Source organism: Marmota flaviventris, chromosome 1 (genome assembly GCF_047511675.1).
Source record: "Marmota flaviventris isolate mMarFla1 chromosome 1, mMarFla1.hap1, whole genome shotgun sequence".
Classification (NCBI taxonomy): Eukaryota; Metazoa; Chordata; class Mammalia; order Rodentia; family Sciuridae; genus Marmota; species Marmota flaviventris.
In genome coordinates, this window is record NC_092498.1 from 55672846 (window position 1) to 55691186 (window position 18341).

Sequence of the window (18341 nt, forward strand, 5' to 3'; positions counted from 1 at the left end):
GTTATCAACTGAAACATTAGATTTGCACATGATTATTGCCCAAGTATTTAACTCATTAGCTAATTCATCAATTTGATTCATAGTATATGGAGTAATAATTTTATTGGGAGAAATTCCAAACACTCCCTTTGCTGCTTTTATTCCTTTGAGTATTAATTGTCCTACAGCCTCAGGATACCTAGTAAGAATAGTGTTAGGAGAATAAGATAAATGTATCCATATAATGGACTTTCTTGCCAAAATACTCCTGTAGGAATATTTTTTGTTGGTAGTACAATAAATAATAAAGGCGAACTTATATCAATTCTATCCAAATGCATATTTTCCATATATGTTTCAATGATTTTTAATGCCTTTCTTGCTTCAGGTGTTAACATTCGGGGTGAATCTGGATCTGATGGACCTTTTAGGATATCAAATAAAGGTCCCAACTCTCCTGTTGGTATACCTAGATAAGGCCTTATCCAATTTATGTCTCCTAATAACTTTTGAAAGTTGTTAAGTGATTTGAGTTGATCTACTCGTATTTGAATTTTTGGTGGACGGACCATGGTTGAGGATAATAGAACTCCTAAATAATTAATTGGAAAATTTAATTGTACTTTATCTATTGCTATCTCTAGATTATAATTTTTTAATAAGTTTGTAAGTGTGGCATAACATTCTAGCAATGTGTTTTTAGCTTTGTGTGCTAATAATACATCATCCATATAGTGAAATATTTGTAGTTCAGGATTTTGATTTCTAAGTGGCTGGATTACTTTGTTAACATAAATTTGACACATAGTTGGGCTGTTAGCCATCCCTTGAGGGAGTACTTTCTACTCATATCTCTGATCAGGACCTTCATGATTCAGTGCAGGGATAGTAAATGCAAAACATGGACTATCCTCAGGATGAATTGGAATTGAAAAAAAACAATCTTTAATATCTATAACTAAAACATACCAAGTTTTTGGCAAAGCAGACAATTGAGGAATTCCCGATTGAGCAGGTCCCATAATAACCATCTCATTATTAATGGTTCTTAAATCTTGCAATAATCTCCATTTACCAGATTTCTTTTTGATGACAAAAATGGGAGTATTATGGGGAGATACAGAAGGTTGTATATGTCCTTCCGCTAATTGTTGTTTGACCAGGTCATGGGCTGCTTGTATCTTTTCTGTAGTCAGGGGCCACTGAGGAACCCATACTGGTCTTTCTGATTTCCAAGTAATTTTTATTGTCTCAGTGGCCCTTTCTGAAAATCCAACCCATGTCTGTCTATTCCTTGATCTATTTGTATTGGTGCTGCTATACCTTGTTCTTGTTTTTCTAATCTTTTTCCTTTCCTAAAACCTTGTCTAGTCATAATAGTGGGTGCATTTTTGTTGATGTTATTTTTTAATGTCAAACCTAATTGATCTAGGACATCTCGTCCCCATAAATTTATGGGAAGATGATCCAATACATATGGCTGTATAGTTCCTTCACATCCTTCAGGATCCTTCCAATCTAATACCATTGCACTTCTATGGGGATTAGTCGCCAGTCCTAGGCCTCGAAGCGTTTGAGTGGCTTGTTGTAATGGCCACTGTTTTGGCCATTCTTGACGAGAGATGATGCTAAGGTCTGCACCTGTATCCAGTATCCCATTAAATTCATGTCCTTGAATATTTAGTTTTAGCATGGGGTGAGAATCTAAATTTAAAGAAAGCATAGCCCAATCTACACCTGTGGAGCCTAATCCCTTGGAATCTCTTTCTACAGCACGACTGGAAAATTTATCATGTAGGCTTGGTATTATTAGTAACTGTGCTATTCTATTTCCTGGTGAAATTACTGATATACCCTTTGGAGAACTGGCTATAATTTTTATTTCACCTTCATAATCGGGATCAATTACCCCAGGACTTATCATAAGTCCTTTTAGAGTAGAAGAGCTGCGTCCCAATAATAAGCCTACTGTTCCTTGGGGAAGAGGTCCTTTTACCCCTGTGGGAATGATTTGAACTCCCATCTCTGGAGTTAGTACTGATCTGGCGGAGGCGCAGATGTCCAACCCTGCGCTCCCTCTGGTTTGTCTGATGAGGGATCTGATGGACAATGTGTCCTGGGCACTACCCTGATGGGGTTGCTGGGTTCCTCCAGTGCTCCGTATATTTGTGGTTTTGGGCCCCGGAGCATTGGGCCCCCCTGTCCATTTTTTGGCAATGGAGCCCGATGCCTTTCTCCACGATATCGTGGATAAACACCTGGTCCTTGTTCGTTTTTTGATAATGGTGTACCCTCTATGGTGGTTTGAGAACGGCATTCATTAGCCCAATGTCTCCCTCTATGGCATCGTGGGCAAATACCCGGTATTCTACTCCTTTGATACCTAGTTTTGTTAAACCCTCCTCCAATGGGGCAATTCCTTTTAAAATGTCCTGTTTGTTCACAATTGTAGCATGTTCTTGGCCTGGCATCTAAAGCCTGTTTTACTGCAGCTGCCACAATTTGCCCTTGTTCATTAATGTCTCTGGCATCTAAAGCCTGTTTTTCTGCAGCTGCCACGACTTGCTCTTGTTCATTAATGTCTCTACATAATTTAATATATGTGTTTAAATCATCATGTTTCCACGGTCTAATGATATCTCTGCACCAATGATTCGCTTGCGCATAAGCCAGGTGTTTTAGTAATGGCATTGCTTGTTCTGTATTCCCAAAAACTCTGGTAGCTGTTTGAATAAGCCTATCTACAAATTCAGCGTAAGATTCATTTGCTCCTTGTATTACCTTAGATAATTGACCTTGTAAACCTCCATGTCCTTGTAAAGTCTTCCATGCCCTAACCGCCTCTACAGCAGTTTGTGCGTATACGCCAGGATCATATGCAATTTGTTGCTGCTTATCCTCATAAGGTCCCTTTCCTAACAACATATCTAGATTTCTCTGAGGATAACCAGCTGATGCATTTCGCCTAGCTGTCTCCTTGCAAAATTCCTCATTGGCAATCTTCCATAACAGGTATTGACCTCCATTTAGCACAGCTTTACACATATTAGCCCAATCTGCTGGCGTCATGTTCAAGTTGTTAATGGATTCGACCAACCTTACAGTGAAGGGTGCTTGAGGAGCATAGGTTGTTACATCCTCTTTTAGCTGCTTCACTATTTTGAAATTTAAAACATGGTGAATTCGCTGCCCTCCTACCTCAAATAGAGGGCATGTTAATACTTGAGATCCTGTCTCAGGATCCGAACTATCAACTGCGGGGTTTGGGGGCCTCCCAGCATATGGAGGTGGCCTTGTTAGTTGGACATTTACGTCCTCTGGTGATAGAAAGGTGTTAGTAGCAGTCTCCTGTAGAGGTGGCGCTGTTGGTTGGACACTTACGCCCTCTGGTGATAGAAAGTTGTTAGTAGCAGTCTCCTTTTGTAACTTTCCCCCTGATGGCTTTTTCTGCTCTAAGCTTTCTTCCTCCATCTTTGTCTGAACTGAAGGCTTTGGACTAAGCAAACCAGATACAAACGTCCACAATGGCAATGTGCCAACTGGCAGAGTCCCTGGGCTGTTCTTTTCTATTCTTTTTAAATCTTCACCATGATGGTTCCATTGTGATATATTTAACAACTCCTCCTTAAAAAGCCATGGGCTACATTTTTGTATTGTATCAACGTATGCCCTGACTGTTCTTGATTTTACTGAGATGCCTCCTTCCTCTAACAATTTACTTAACACTCTTTCAGTTTGTTTTTTACTAATTTCTGATCCCGTATTTCTACTATAATACAACCCAACAAGATGACGCCAAACAAAACCGAGACAGAATGAAATAAAAAGGGAACAACAAAAAGTCATTATAGCCTTTCTATCCTCCTGACATGTGCATCCATCCTTTCTCCCTATCTGTTCCTCAGACGTAAATAGTTTTTCCTCAGATGTGAGCGTTTTTTCTTCCGTCTCACTCATCTCCAGGGACAGGCAACTTAAAACAAAAGTGAAGCAAAACAAAAGAGGAATCTTAAAATGGCTACCCATCCTCTCGCCCTACCCTCAGGGGGGAGCAGTTTACCTTATCACTTACCCTCAGTCGCTCCCTGTGCGAGCACCAAATGCCGCAGTCTGGCTGGGCACAATTCAGGAGCCACTTGTCAAAAGAAACGAACTTTATTTTTAGAACCACACGCCAAACAAAACCGCTCCTCAGGAAAAACCCTCAGAGCCCAACTGCCACCACCGGCTTCCCACAAACCTCTCTCAACCACAAGCCTCTCCACCTCCCCCACTCCTCCTGCTCTTGGGGCCGATTGGCTGGGTCGCGTGGGCGGAGCCAAAAAAGTCCCCCAATGAGTAGCTCCGTGGTCTGAAAGGGCAGGGAAACAGCCCAATGAGCATCACCGCAGAGGAGCCAATGAGCTAGATGTTGCTGGGGCGCTGTGAGCCAATCATCAGCTGGCAGTCTGAAAGTTTGCTGGGGCCCCTTAGGCTGTGGCTCTCAACAGCTGGAAATTATGTTATCTTGCTGACATAATTCTTCAACATCTCGTGTTGATTTTTTTTGTTTTTTTTTTATGTTATCTAAAACTGCAGTACCCAACTTTTTGAAAATAGTATGCCTTTAAAAAATGATTCATCCATGTTGATTGTTTAGTTGCTTAATTTTTATTGCTGTAGAATATTCTGCCTATTTCATATAAATGGATCATACATTTGAGGCATTTTATGTTTGGCTTCCTTCATTTGGCATAGGATTTTCAAGATTTATTCATTTTGCAGGATAGATCATTCATCCTTTTTTAAAGACTAAATAGTATTTCATTGTGTCAGTATGCCACTTTTTGTTTATCTGTTGGTTGATGGATATTTTTTCTGCTTTTTAGCAATTATAAATTAAGGCTGCTATGAACAAGGTTTGTGTCTAATTTTTTTTGTATGGACGTATTTAAAAAAATTCTCTTGGATATGTTTATTCCTAAGAATATCTATGACAGGTCATATAACAACTCTATGTGTAACATTTTGAGGGATGCCAAACTGTTTCCAAGGCATCTGCACTGTTTTCTATTCCCATCAGGAATGTGTGAAGGTTCTAAGTTTTCTATTTCTTTCCAACGTTTTTCTTTTTAATAGAGCAGTTGTATTGGATGTGGAAAAAGTATCTCAATCCAGGTATAGATACTCATGCCTGTAATCCCAGTGTCTTGGGAGGGTGAGGCAGGAGGATTGTGAGTTCAAGGCCAGTCTCAGCAACTTATAGAGACTCTAAGCAACTCAGCAAGATCCTGTCTCTAATAAAATACAAAAAGAGGCTAAGGATGTGGCTCAGTGGTAAAGCACCTCTGGGTTCAATCCCCAGTACCTAAAACAAAACAAAACAGAAACTCATTGTCATTTTAATTTACATTTCTCTAATAACTAATGATATTGACTGTGTCTTATTATGCCTATTGACCACTTATATATGTTCTTTGGAGGAATGTCTATTCAAACCCTTTGCCCATTTTTAAATTGGGTATCTGTCCCTCTTCTTCCCTTTGTGTTAGCTTTCTGTTACTGTAAGAAATCTCTAAGAAGTCAGATTTTAAAGAGAAAAAGTTTATTTTTATTTTTGATCATAGTTTTGGGGGTATCACCATGACTGGTTGGCCTCATTGCTTTGGGCCTGTGGTGACACAGCACATAATGGTGGGAGTGTATGGTAGAGGTCATTCACCTCTTGGTGGGGAAGTGAAGAAGGGAGAGAAAGACACCAGAGTTGTATAGCCCCCTTGAAGGCATGTCCCCACTGACTTAAGGTCTCCTACCAATTCCTACCTCTTGAAGTTTTCTACCACCTTTCAATAGCACCAACTTGAGAACTCACTCAACAGGCCCTGGGGGACACTCCACAACCACACTATATCACTTTTCCATTCTTCCTTATAGAATTAATTCTTGTTAGTTTTTTTCATGTAGAAGATGTCATCCCATTGTATTCTGGCTTCTAAATGAGTTATGAGAAACTGTCATTATGACTATGATCTGCTGTTTCCTTTGGCTGCTGCTGCTGCTGCTGCTTCTTTTTTTTTTTTTGGTGATACTGGGGATTGAATTTAGGGGCACTGTACCACTGAGCTATGGATGTGGCTCAGTGGTAAAGCACCTCAGTCTTTTTATTTTGTATTTTGAAATAGGGTCTCGCTAAATTGTTGAAACTGGCCTCAAATTTGCGATCCTCCTGTCCAGCTCTCAAAGTCACTGACATTACAGTCATGTGCCATCGTACTCGGCTCCTTTGGCATCTTTTAAGATCTTCTTCCTTTTTGATTCCTCTCAGTATCAGAAAGTGGTTTCTTTTATTCATCTCATTTGCAATTCGTTTTCTATGTTCATTGTATGAATTTGTCTCCTTTATTTCTAACCCTTGGTTTCTTCAAGTCTACACTGTTATGTTTCTTGAGATTGTGATTAAATTTACGCTCAAGGGCTGGGGGTTTGTCTCAAGCAGTAGCACTCACGCCTGGCATGCGCGGGGCGCTGGATTCAATCCTCAGCACCACATAAAAATAAAATAAAGCTGTTGTGTCCACTGGAAACTAAAAAATAAATATTAAAAAATTCTCTCTCTTTTTCTCTCTCTCTCTCTCTTTTTAAAAAAATTTATGCTCAATTATTGTTATTTAAGTTCTTTACCCCCTTTATTTTATATTTTTGTTTCTCCCTGCTGTTTTCCGAAGTGTTTTTTTTTCCTTCCCTCTAAATTAGATGATCTTCCATTCCATTAATTCTTTCTTCAGCAACTGATAGATTGTGGATAAGCTAATCTAAGTAATACTATTTTGCTAAATCTTGGTCATTATTTAATTTTTATTTATTTTTTTCTTTTTCTTCATTGTGTAATTTTTTAGAAGTTCTATTTTTTTCTTTTCCTAAAATGCTGCATCAACTCTCATATTTCCTGTTTCTTGAACATATTCTATTGAGGTTTTTTGTTATCTGAATTCAGTAGGACAGTGTTATTGGTTTTTACAAATTTATCTTAGTGCTGTTTGTTGTGTTTTGCTATGGGTTATTTTACTTGAGAGATTTTTTTTTTTTTTTTTAATATCTGAGTCTTTCAGAGAGAATTTATTTCTCTTAAAATAAACATTAAACTCAGTTTTAGCTCCTGTCCCCTACTTTGCCTCAGAGGCTATCAAGATTCATTCTGGAATTAGCAAGTATTTTAAGATTACAAGTTCATTTGCTTCTTTATTCTTTGGGTTCACTTCTTTTGCTTCACATTTGGTCTGATATTTGTGTTATCATTTCACTGCTCTTTTGAAATGTCTTTATGTTTGAGAAAACATTTTTAGTTGTTTTCTATGGGAAGCAAATACCTAGCCTGCCTTTACTGAAAATAGGAAAACTACATACTTCATCTTTCTAAAACCACATCAGGTCGTTTTTTCCACTTGATATAATTATTCAGTTGTTTCTCATTAAGAAATAGAATGAAGGCCCTTGTCTTTAATGGGCATGAGCCACTTCATCATGTTGCCTCTTTTTAACTTTATCAACTTTGCCTTTTGTCATTCTAAAAGTATTTACCATGGATACTATTTAATTCTAGACTACTTATTATTTCTGAGTGTGCAAGAGATTCTCACATTTATTCATTTGCACATTTTCTCTTTCCTAACTCAGAATGTTCTTGATACTTAACAGATTTCATTGGGTATGTCAGCTCTTGTGAGTTCTGTTCTCCTTACTCTGGCAAAGCGTAATATTTATTTTTCATTATTTGATTCCTTTAATAATCACATAAATATTTTCATATAGCTCTTTCTGCATAACTTTGCCTTTCTTTAAACTCTTCCATAAGACTGAATTCCTTGAAGGTTATGATGATACATTAATATTTGAATCACAACCTTAGCAGAGTATTATGTACCAGGCACTTATACTTATTAAAAAATGAATAAAATGGCTGGGTGCAGTTGTGCATCCCTGTAATCTGAGAGACTCAGGAAGTTGAGGCAGGAGGATCACAAGTTCAAGCCAGCCACAGCAACTTAGTAAGACCTTCAGCAACTTAGTGAGAACTGTCTTAAAGCAAAAAATAAAATAAAGTGGTGATGCAGTTCAGTGGTTACTGGGTTCAATCCCTATTACCAAAAAAAAAGAAAGAAAAAAAAAAGGACTACAATAATTTTTTTCCATAGCACCTTTGTGTTTTTTTCAAACATGTGACATGTGATTAAACAAAACATGTAATATTACTTTTTTAATTAATTAATTAGTTTATTTATTATTAGTTGTTCAAAACATTACAAAGCTCTTGACATATCATAATATTACTTTTTTAATGTATTTGTACTTGTGTCATATTACAGTTTGAGAAATAGAGCATGCAAGAAGAGTTTGAATGTCTTTTTCAGATAGTGGAGATGAGATATTTTCAAATTATTTTGGGGACAGCCAGCCAGCAATAGATACATTTTTGGTCAGTGAGAATGCAGAGGAACCTTTCTCATAGGTATAATGGAGAGTGGAACATTATTCAATCTGTAATATCAACCTAGCACCTTTTCCTAAACCTCAGTTCCTGAATTTTTGCTTCTTTTTCTGTTACTGTGGGCTTTTTCTTACTTGTGCTGTAGACTAAGCGTCAGTCTTTTCACTTGCTCATTTTTCTGTTCACTCATTCTTGTATCTCAAAGCTTCTGTTTATTGCTGCCTCAGGCTCTACCTTTTCTTGTATTCATACTTTCATAAAAAGAATAGCATATACAATCAATTCACAGTCTGGGAGGTTCTTATGGTAGGTAATGGAATTGGTAACTAGTGACAGACTTTGTATGGCTTCCTTTGAGCTAGCATTGTTTCCCTGATTTAATCAATTTTGGCTTGGGTTGCAAGGTCATATGGCTTGGAATATGGTGAACCTCTAAAGACATGCTCAAACTATTTTTCTGATAAGGTTCATGCACTCTTAAGTGTTCAGAGCACTGGAAGAGTTCTCTCTAGGGAGCTAGTGTTTTACTTTTATGTTAAAATACATATCAAAACAATACTCCCCATAGTTAAACTGAAATATAATTGTTGCTTTTTAGGGTTTTTTTTGATACCTTTCTCATTTTATTTTAAAAACATGGCATTAAATTTCATTGGAAGTCTTTTTCTTACTGAAAGAATGGATTAACATGCAAATATGGTGTTTTTAATTAAGAAAAATTATTGTGTTTATGTGTTTACAAACTTGCCCTAATAAAGTTAATTTTTCTTTCTTTCTGTTTTTTTGATATTGGGGATTAAACCTAGATCTTCATACATTCTAACCATGCACTTTATTGCTGAGGTATACAGTAGCCCTAAAATGAAATTCTGTTCTTTTGGAAAAAGAATGGAAGTTAACTTTGACTTAGTATACTTTAAAATATTTTTTGCATATGAAGACATAGGCCTATTTTTTTTTTTAGTGCACTTGTCCGAGACTTGTCTTCATTATATTATATTGTTATTTTGATTTGCAGCTCATTGTTTAATTTTGGTGAAACAATTGAAATTAATTTAATTAAAATTTAATTTCAATTAACTTCTTTGCACTCTAACATCAGATCTTAAACATGCTAGAACCATGCATTTATTTTTTCTCTCCTTTGTTGAATCTTTTGAAAGTAATTTTCAAGAATCTTCCTTATTATTGTAACTATTATTATTTTTTGGTACCAGGGATTAAACCCAGAGGTGCCTTACCACTGAGCCACATCCCCATTCCTTTTTAAAATTTTAAATTTTGAGACAGGATCTTGCTTAGTAGCTTAGGGCCTCACTAAGTTGCTGAAGCTGGCCTTGAACTTGCAATCCTCGTGCCTCAGCCTCCCGAGTTGCTGGGATTACAAGTATGCACCATGTCTGGCTAAGAATCTTTCTTATTTTTGCCACCTATCTGGTTATTAGTGATTTGAAAAAAAATTCATGGTTATTTAGGACTTAGCAGTTTATAAAAAACATTTCAAAATGTTCTAAATCAATAAACTTTTATAATTATATTTGAAAATTACTTTATGGGTGAGTCATCTTTTATGGGTCAACAAGTGGAAATTCTGAAAGTTATGTGCTGAAGTTCATATAGCTGCTCTGCAGCCGAGTTAAGACTCTGCTCTGCAGCAGAGTTAAGATTGTGAGAGTATTTCTTTCTTTCTTTTGATTCAATGAAATATATTTTTAAAAGGGAAGAAAAGCAGAAAATATGATTCCTGTTTTTTTTCTAAAGTTTGCTGTACATAAAGAAAGCAAAACCAGGGGCCTGGGTTGTAGCTCAGTGGTAAAGCACTTGCCTAGCACATGTGAGGCACTGGGTTCAATCCTTAGCACCACATAAAAATAAATAAATAAAACAAAGGCATTGTGTTCATCTACAACTTAAAAAAAAAGAAGAAAGAAAAAAGAAAAGCAATAATCAAAAGCAGGTTCACAAAGAAAAGATGAAGCATTGTATATTCAAAGAGCACTACAGCTCTCAATCCCTCTAACTAGCTGCAATGAAAAGGAACAAACTTGAATATCATTTTTTTATAGTGAAAGTTCAAACTGGATCTGTGTTCTTTTCTAGCTGTAAAATGCTATGATTCTATGAAGTTGTGATAGCTTATTTTATTAATTTTTGAAGATGTTTATGCAAGAATGAAAGGTCAGGATTGTTCATTTTAAGATTAACATTTTATTTATTTTTTATTGGTTTCTCTTAGTTATATATGACAGAATCCATTTTGATAGAATTATACAAGCATAGATTATATCTTATTCTAATTGGGACCACATTCTTGTTGGTGGGCATGATGGTGGGATTCACTTAGGTATTTTCATATGTGTACATAATAGGAAAATTATGTTAGATTTATTCTACTCTTTTCTATTCCTATCCCCCTCCTTCCTTTCGTTCCCTTTTGTCTAATCTACTGAACTTCTCTTCTTCCCTTGTCCCCCTTTATTGTGATTTAGCTTCTACATATCAGTGAAAACATTTGACCTTTGGTTTTTTGGGATTGGCTCATTTCACTTAGAACAATAGTCTCCAGTGCCGCAGTCTGGCTGGGCACAATTCAGGAGCCACTTGTCAAAAGAAACAAACTTTATTTTTAGAACCACACACGCCAAACAAAACAGCTCCTCAGGAAAAACCCTCAGAGCCCAACTGCCACCACCGGCTTCCCACAAGCCTCTCTCAACCTCCCCCACTCCTCCTGCTCTTGAGGCTGATTGGCTGGGTCGCGTGGGCAGAGCCAAAAAAGTCCCCCAATGAGCAGCTCCGTGGTCTGAAAGGGCAGGAAACAGCCCAATGAGCATCACCACAGAGGAGCCAATCAGCTAGAAGTTGCTGGGGCCGCTGTGAGCCAATCATCAGCTGGCAGTCTGAAAGGGCGGGGAAACAGCTCAATGAGCATCACTGCAGAGGAGCCAATCAGCTAGAAGTTGCTGGGGCCGCTGTGAGCCAATCATCAGCTGGCAGTCTGAAAGTTTGCTGGGGCCCCTTCGGTTGTGGCTCTCAACATCTCCCCCTCTCTGTTTAAACAACAAGCATGTGGCTTAGGGACAGTGCCTGCCTTAGGTTGTCCAATAGTACATATGGTCCTTACCCGTTATCGCATGAGCTGACCTCAAGGCGTCAGCCTCCTGTCTTAGGTTGGTACCATTGCAGTTGGATCTTACCCGTCACTGACTACTGGTCCAATATACAGCCACACCTGTGGATAGGTCTTTATATCAGCGGGGGGGGGGGGGTGAGGTTCTTTGCCTCACCTCTGTTGGTACAAACTTTATTTTTAGAACCACACACGCCAAACAAAACAGCTCCTCAGGAAAAACCCTCAGAGCCCAACTGCCACCACCGGCTTAAGCCTCTCCACCTCCCCCACTCCTCCTCCTGCTCTTGAGGCCGATTGGCTGGGTCACGTGGGCGGAGCCAAAAAAGTCCCCCAATGAGCAGCTCCGTGGTCTGAAAGGGCAGGGAAACAGCCCAATGAGCATCACCACAGAGGAGCCAATCAGCTAGAAGTTGCTGGGGCCGCTGTGAGCCAATCATCAGCTGGCAGTCTGAAAGGGCGGGGAAACAGCTCAATGAGCATCACTGCAGAGGAGCCAATCAGCTAGAAGTTGCTGGGGCTGCTGTGAGCCAGTCATCAGCTGGCAGTCTGAAAGTTTGCTGGGGCCCCTTCGGCTGTGGCTCTCAACACTCCAGATCTATCCATTTACTGGCAAATATCATAAAGTCATTCTTCTTTCATGGCTGAATATTCCATTTTGTGTGTGTGTGTGTGTGTGTGTGTGTGTGTGTGTGTGTCTGTATGTATCACAATTTCTTTATCCATTCATCTGTTGATGACCATCTAGGTTGGTTCCATAGCTTAGCTATTGTGAATTGTGCTGCTATGTGTGTAATGTGGTTGTGTCACTGTAGTATGCTGATTTTAAATCCTTTGGATATATGCCTAGGAGTTAAGTGGTGGTTCCATTTTTAGTGAGTGAGATTTGCATTTCCCTGATTGCTAGAGATGTTGAACATTTTTTCATATATTTGTTGATCATTCATATTTATTCTTTTGAGAGGGTTTGTTCAGTTTCTTTGCCCATTTATTGATTGGGTTATTACTATTATTATTGGCATTATGCTTTTTGAATTATTTGTATATCCTGGAAATTAACACCCTGAGTTGTAGGTGGCACAGATTTTCTCCCCTCCTGTAGGTTCTCTCTTCGTGTTCCTGATTGTTTCTTTCTTTTTAAAAAAATGTTTTTGGAGTTGTAGTTGGACAGTGTGCCTTTATTTTATTTGTTTATTTTTATGTTTTTTTTTTAAAAGATTTTTTAATTCTAATTTGTTATATGACAGCAGAATGCTGCCTCACACATGCTAGGCACGTGCTCTGCCACTGAGCTACAACTCCAGCCCACTTGATTGTTTCTTTTGCTGTAACACTTTATTTTTATTGTTAAATATTAATCCTCATTTTCTATACTACTTTGTTGTTTTAAAAAAAGAAGACACCATAAAGATAGCTGAGTAGAGGGGCTGGGGTTGTAGCTCAATGGTTGAGTGCTTGCCTCACATGTGTGAGGCACTGAGTTCAATCCTCAGCACCACATACATAAAATAAAGATATTAAGAAAAAAGATAGCTGAGTTGAATAAATTTGGTCAAGTTATTCCAAAGTTAAGAAAGAAAGGAAGGAAGAGAAAAGAAAAATGTATTCAGGTACATTTTAATATCTTTATTTCCAGTACAGTATTTAAATTTTCCTGGTTCAGCTTATACTCAGTTTTAACTTAGAAGGAAGTTTGTTTTAGAAACTTGTTGCCTTTCAAACAGGTCCTACAGCTCTTTGGAATCTCACTTGTGTTTCAGTTTTTGTTTTTCTGTTTACTTTGTCAGCCTTTTCCATTATAAACATTGAGGAACTTTAATGTTTTTGTTTAATCTATTTCTTATTTGAGCTCCTAATTAATTTAACTACATGTGATAGATGAAGGCAAGAAATAGTTATGAAGGATGTTTTTTCCTTGAACATAAACTTGCTAAGATACTACCTCCAATTAGAAGAAAGGACTTTTATACCTATTCTTCTTCTTTTTTTTAATCCCCATTTCACTCTCTTCTCTGAAAGCCTTTTCTTCCTGAAGCAGAAGCTTCTGGCTTCATTTATATCCATCACCCCAAGGATTATGTCTGTCTTAATTCATTTTAGTAATATTGTTTGCTTATGAATTCTGTTTTCCAGAAAAAAATTTGAAAAGCTTACTTTCCTTTAAACAGAACATTTACATTTAAAAAAATTTAAATGATCAAAGAATAATTGAGTTAACTTTCAAGTTCTATAAGTTTTTAACTCTTAATTATGTTTTAAATATATAATCAATTTATTGAGATGTAATTCACATAAGTTTTCTTTTTATCTTTAAAGTCATAAGTAATAGGGCTGGGGTTGTGGCTCAGTGGGGTACTGGGTTTGATTCTCAGCACCACATAAAAATAAAGATATTGTGTCCACCTAAAACTAAAAAATAAATATAAAAAAACATAAGTAAGAGAGTTTGTGAAAATTTGGAATGAAAGAAGAAATCATCCATGAAACCTTTTCTCATTTTTATACATACATATATATATATATATATATATATATATATATATATATGTGTGTGTGTGTGTGTGTGTGTGTGTGTGTGTGTATGTTTTTCATTATGTAACTTTGTAGGTTTTTTTTAAAATTTGCGGTTGTTGTATCAAATAATTTAATGTACTTTTTAATGGAATACAAACCTATTTTACTTGCTTTATAATTATCCTTTGAACAAGTAAATGTATCAGGAAGGAAAGAAGAAGCAAGATGGTAACAGTAACATAAAAATGCCAGTGAATTTAAACCCTATAAAAACAGAGCAATTAGGATAGCAAAACACTAAAAACCCATACTGATGGAAGTGATGCTGCTTTAGTTTGAGGCCTAACCTTTAAGGAACTTTTATTTCTGCTCTGCAAAAACCTGTGTCCATGTAAGAAGTCCAGCTACCTATTACCACCATGCTATGAAGAAAGCCAGGCTAGCTATATGAATCTGATGAGTGAGAAGCACCCAGTGAAGCCTTCTTGGTCCAGCTCAGCTTAGTTGTTAGCCGAATGAAGCACAGCGAGTAGTTCCAAGTGAGACCACCTGGAGTACTGGGACCCTTCCTAAACTTTTAACCCACAGAGTATGAAATAGTTTTCAGCCACGAAATTTTAGGCTGGTTTCTTGTGCAGCAGTAGAGAATTGATAGACCAACCAAAGTGATTTTCATTTATAGACTCCTATCAACCTATGTCAATGCAGGGAATATTGTTTTTATAAACTTTTCTTAGGAAACTAATAGTGTTTTTCAGATACCAAAATGATTAGAGAAATACCAGTGTAAAGACTTGTGGTGAGCATTAGAACTAAGATAAATAGGGCCAAAAAGGAATGTATAGTAGGTGATAACTGTATGCTTTGATAAAGAAATAGAATCCAGAAAAAATTTAGATCATTTTCAACAATCATAGTTTTATTATGGTGTTGGTTTTGTTAATTAGATACTGTTTTCTGTGTATTGTGCAGTCAAGCAAATAAATTATTTTAAGTTATCACCTGTGTCCTTAAGAACCAAGAGTCTCAGCATGGAAATAATGATATACTGATATAATATAGAAGGTTAAGTAAATACCCTGTACTTTTGATCTTTAATTGGAAGTTATCCCTAGGAACTTGAGATATTTTAATTTTATTTTAAAAGAGTGCAAACTTTATATATTTCTCTGTGTATATTTATACATATGTATATGTATAATGTTAATCTGAGAAGTCTATATTGTAGATTAAAGCAAATGAATATCTATGCTATGTTTTAATTTTGACATTTCCTAGCTATATCTATGGAAAATTCTCAGAAATGAACAAAACTAGTTCCGAGAATGTGGTCTTGAAATGCTATTTCTTCCTAAAAGAAACAAGTGCTTCTTTGATAACTCTTTGATTCCATGTCTGGGACATGAAATGTATAAAATGATTTTGAAACATTTTTTATACCAGATACCAAAGAAGATATTGGTGACACACAATTCTGTTTCCTTTCTGTGGGTGGTTCCCAGTTCATTTAACTATATATCTACTAGGTCTGTGACAAAAGAAATCAGAAGCCAATTTAAAGATGCCCAAGGTTGCTCAACTATCTCACTTTCAGCCCTAAAAATCCTAAATTTGGGAGATTTTAGTCTCAGACATTGTGGTACAGTTGATGACTCTGAGGCTCCCACTAGCCACAATGGGTCAATTTGAGTACCAATAAGGATAATAGCTCACAACAAATTGACATATTATGTTTACATTTATGAATTCATATATAATGGAAAAAAAACAAACTAAGAACAAATTCTTGTTGTTTGTTCATCATTAGTGGATATTAGGAAACCCTTCCTTTTGGAAATACAAGCTGAGAGGAAGATCAAGTATTTATGCTTACTTTCCCGTATGAGCTGTACCCTTAAGGTTAGACAAATATACTTAAGGTAAAAAAATTTTCATAGAGAAATTTTTATGTGCTAGCAAACAAAGATTAAACAATAGTATATCATTTTGCATTTACTCAGGTTTTAATGAATTTTGATGTTTAATATCAGTGGTTGCTAATAATAAAACAAAATCAAACGTATGACTTTATTATTGGTTGCTAATAACACAAGAGAAAATCATACATGTGATTTATTACCACTTAATGATAACTTGCCAGAAATGATAAACCTAAATCTGAAGATACTGTCTACATCCTGTTTGTAGGAAATGTAGAAGATTGCAGAATTTCTTAAACTACACTATGGGAATACAGTCAACAAAACCCATTCTGTGGAAACTGTAGTTCAGAGGATCCAATATATTCAATAAATTATAAAGAATAAAAGGTGGTGAGGAAACCCACAGATCAAAAAAGGGTGACGTTGCAACACTTAGGTATATATGTTTCTGTAATAAAAATATGGAAGTGATTCCCATAGAAGTGAGAATAGTAATTTCTCTTGGGCGGGGTGATAGATAGACAGTGACATGATTGGGAGGGAGCCTAAGAGGGGCTTCTGTGCTAGCTCACACAATTCTGTTTCCTTTCTGTGGGTGGTTCCCAGTTCATTTAACTATATATCTCAGTGTGATCTTCTGTCATATATTTAATAATAAAAGATCTAAAATAAATAAAGGAAATTGGGGAAGATAAATGGTGAGAGTTAATGCTTTATAAATTAGCTAAACTTGTTGACTGAGAATTTTTTTAAATGCTATTCTTGGAAGGTTCAATATAATCTGTAAGTAGAAAGGTACTAAAGTTTATTAGAAAGAGGGCTGTAGTATTTACTGAAAACTGTTTTTAAGAATACAAATGTGACAGAGTAGATTTCCCTGAGAGACTGAAAGCTAGCCAGGAGAGCAGTATGAAACTTAAGGTGAAGGTAATAGATTTGGAATAAGGGTGATTCTTATAGTAATGCAAGTGAAGTAGCAATAGTCATGCAGTAGGACAGTCAATAAAACTTGGTGACAGATTAAGTATGATTGTGAAAAATAAAAACATTAAAAATAAACTCAAAGATTATATGTTTGAGGATATTACTTTTATATTAGGTAGGACTGAGGAATTCTGGAAGGGTAGTTCTAGGTGCTGTAGAATAAGGTCTTGTGTTTCTCCTCATGGTGTATTTAGAACCTTGGAGAAGTGGTTGCTAGGGATTCTGTGCTCTGAATTGTTCATCTAAAAATTCCAATTCTGACAAGTAAGCAACTGATATGGTTGTTTCTGTTAACTGTAAGTTGGGACAAAGATATGAGGGTGACTTAAAAAAAAATCTTCCGAATTTTGAATCATGCTTGTAGTGTCTACTCAGAAAATAAATACTAGTTGATTAATATGAATATTAATATTAGATATTTGAAGACTGTTCAGATAGGCACCTAGAAAAGAGAAACCAGGGTTGGAGAGAGTTAAGCAGTAGGAAGACTAGCATAGAGGCTGTCCACTTTGTCTGCCATGGGTATCGCCTGTGGATATTAAATAAAGTGATGCTTGATTATCACCCCTAGAGATGTCCAAATCTTTAATTTCTGGAGAGAAATTCTGATTTTGTAATCTTTATTATTTTAACTGTATTTAACTCTGAGAACCAGTCAAGTAAACATGTTTAATACTCCGGTGTCTATGACTTGTGTATGTTTGTAAACATTATATGTTTTTGTGCGTGTATGTGTAGCTTGTGGGTGCACGAATGTGGCTGAGTGTGGCTCTTATATATTATGTGTTTCATCCATGAAAGAAAACTTACAGCTGGAGGCTCAGGATTCTCATTTTCCTGGATCTTTTAATTCTTTACTGCCACCATATAGGATTTTCTTCTTTAGGCAGAGATCATGTCTTTGCTTTTCAACTAGCTTTGGCACTGCTCAAAGATTGTGGTGATGAGCAGCATAGACTGTTTCTTTTTTCTTTGTTATTACTAAGGCTAAAGATCACTATATATTCTTTATTTCTATGGACTCCCTTCATCTCACTCTGGCAACTGTTCTGGATCCAATTTCTGTAACAGAGTGTCCTGAAATATATGAATCTTTCTTAGCCTGATAGAGAGATAGACACAAGCAGTGGGGACATGGAGATTAAGTGGTTACATCTATACAATCCTTTGGATAGGTAATAAGCCTTTAGATAGGTTAAGACTTATTGTTAGATCTAGGAAAGAAAAGGGAATAGGAGGCGATGTGAAATTATGTGAGAGTTTTTCCTTCTTTCTTTTTTTTTAGGTAACTATTTTTTTTTAGTGATAAAAACCATTAGGGAAATCCAAGTGGGGTATGTTTATTCTT

General features: G+C 36.5%; 1 protein-coding gene across 1 annotated transcript in view; it reads left to right on the forward strand.

Moving 5' to 3' along the window:
* Cog5 (component of oligomeric golgi complex 5) overlaps positions 1-18341 on the forward strand; it is a 345900-nt gene that overhangs the window by 20255 nt on the left and 307304 nt on the right. The window lies entirely within an intron of this gene.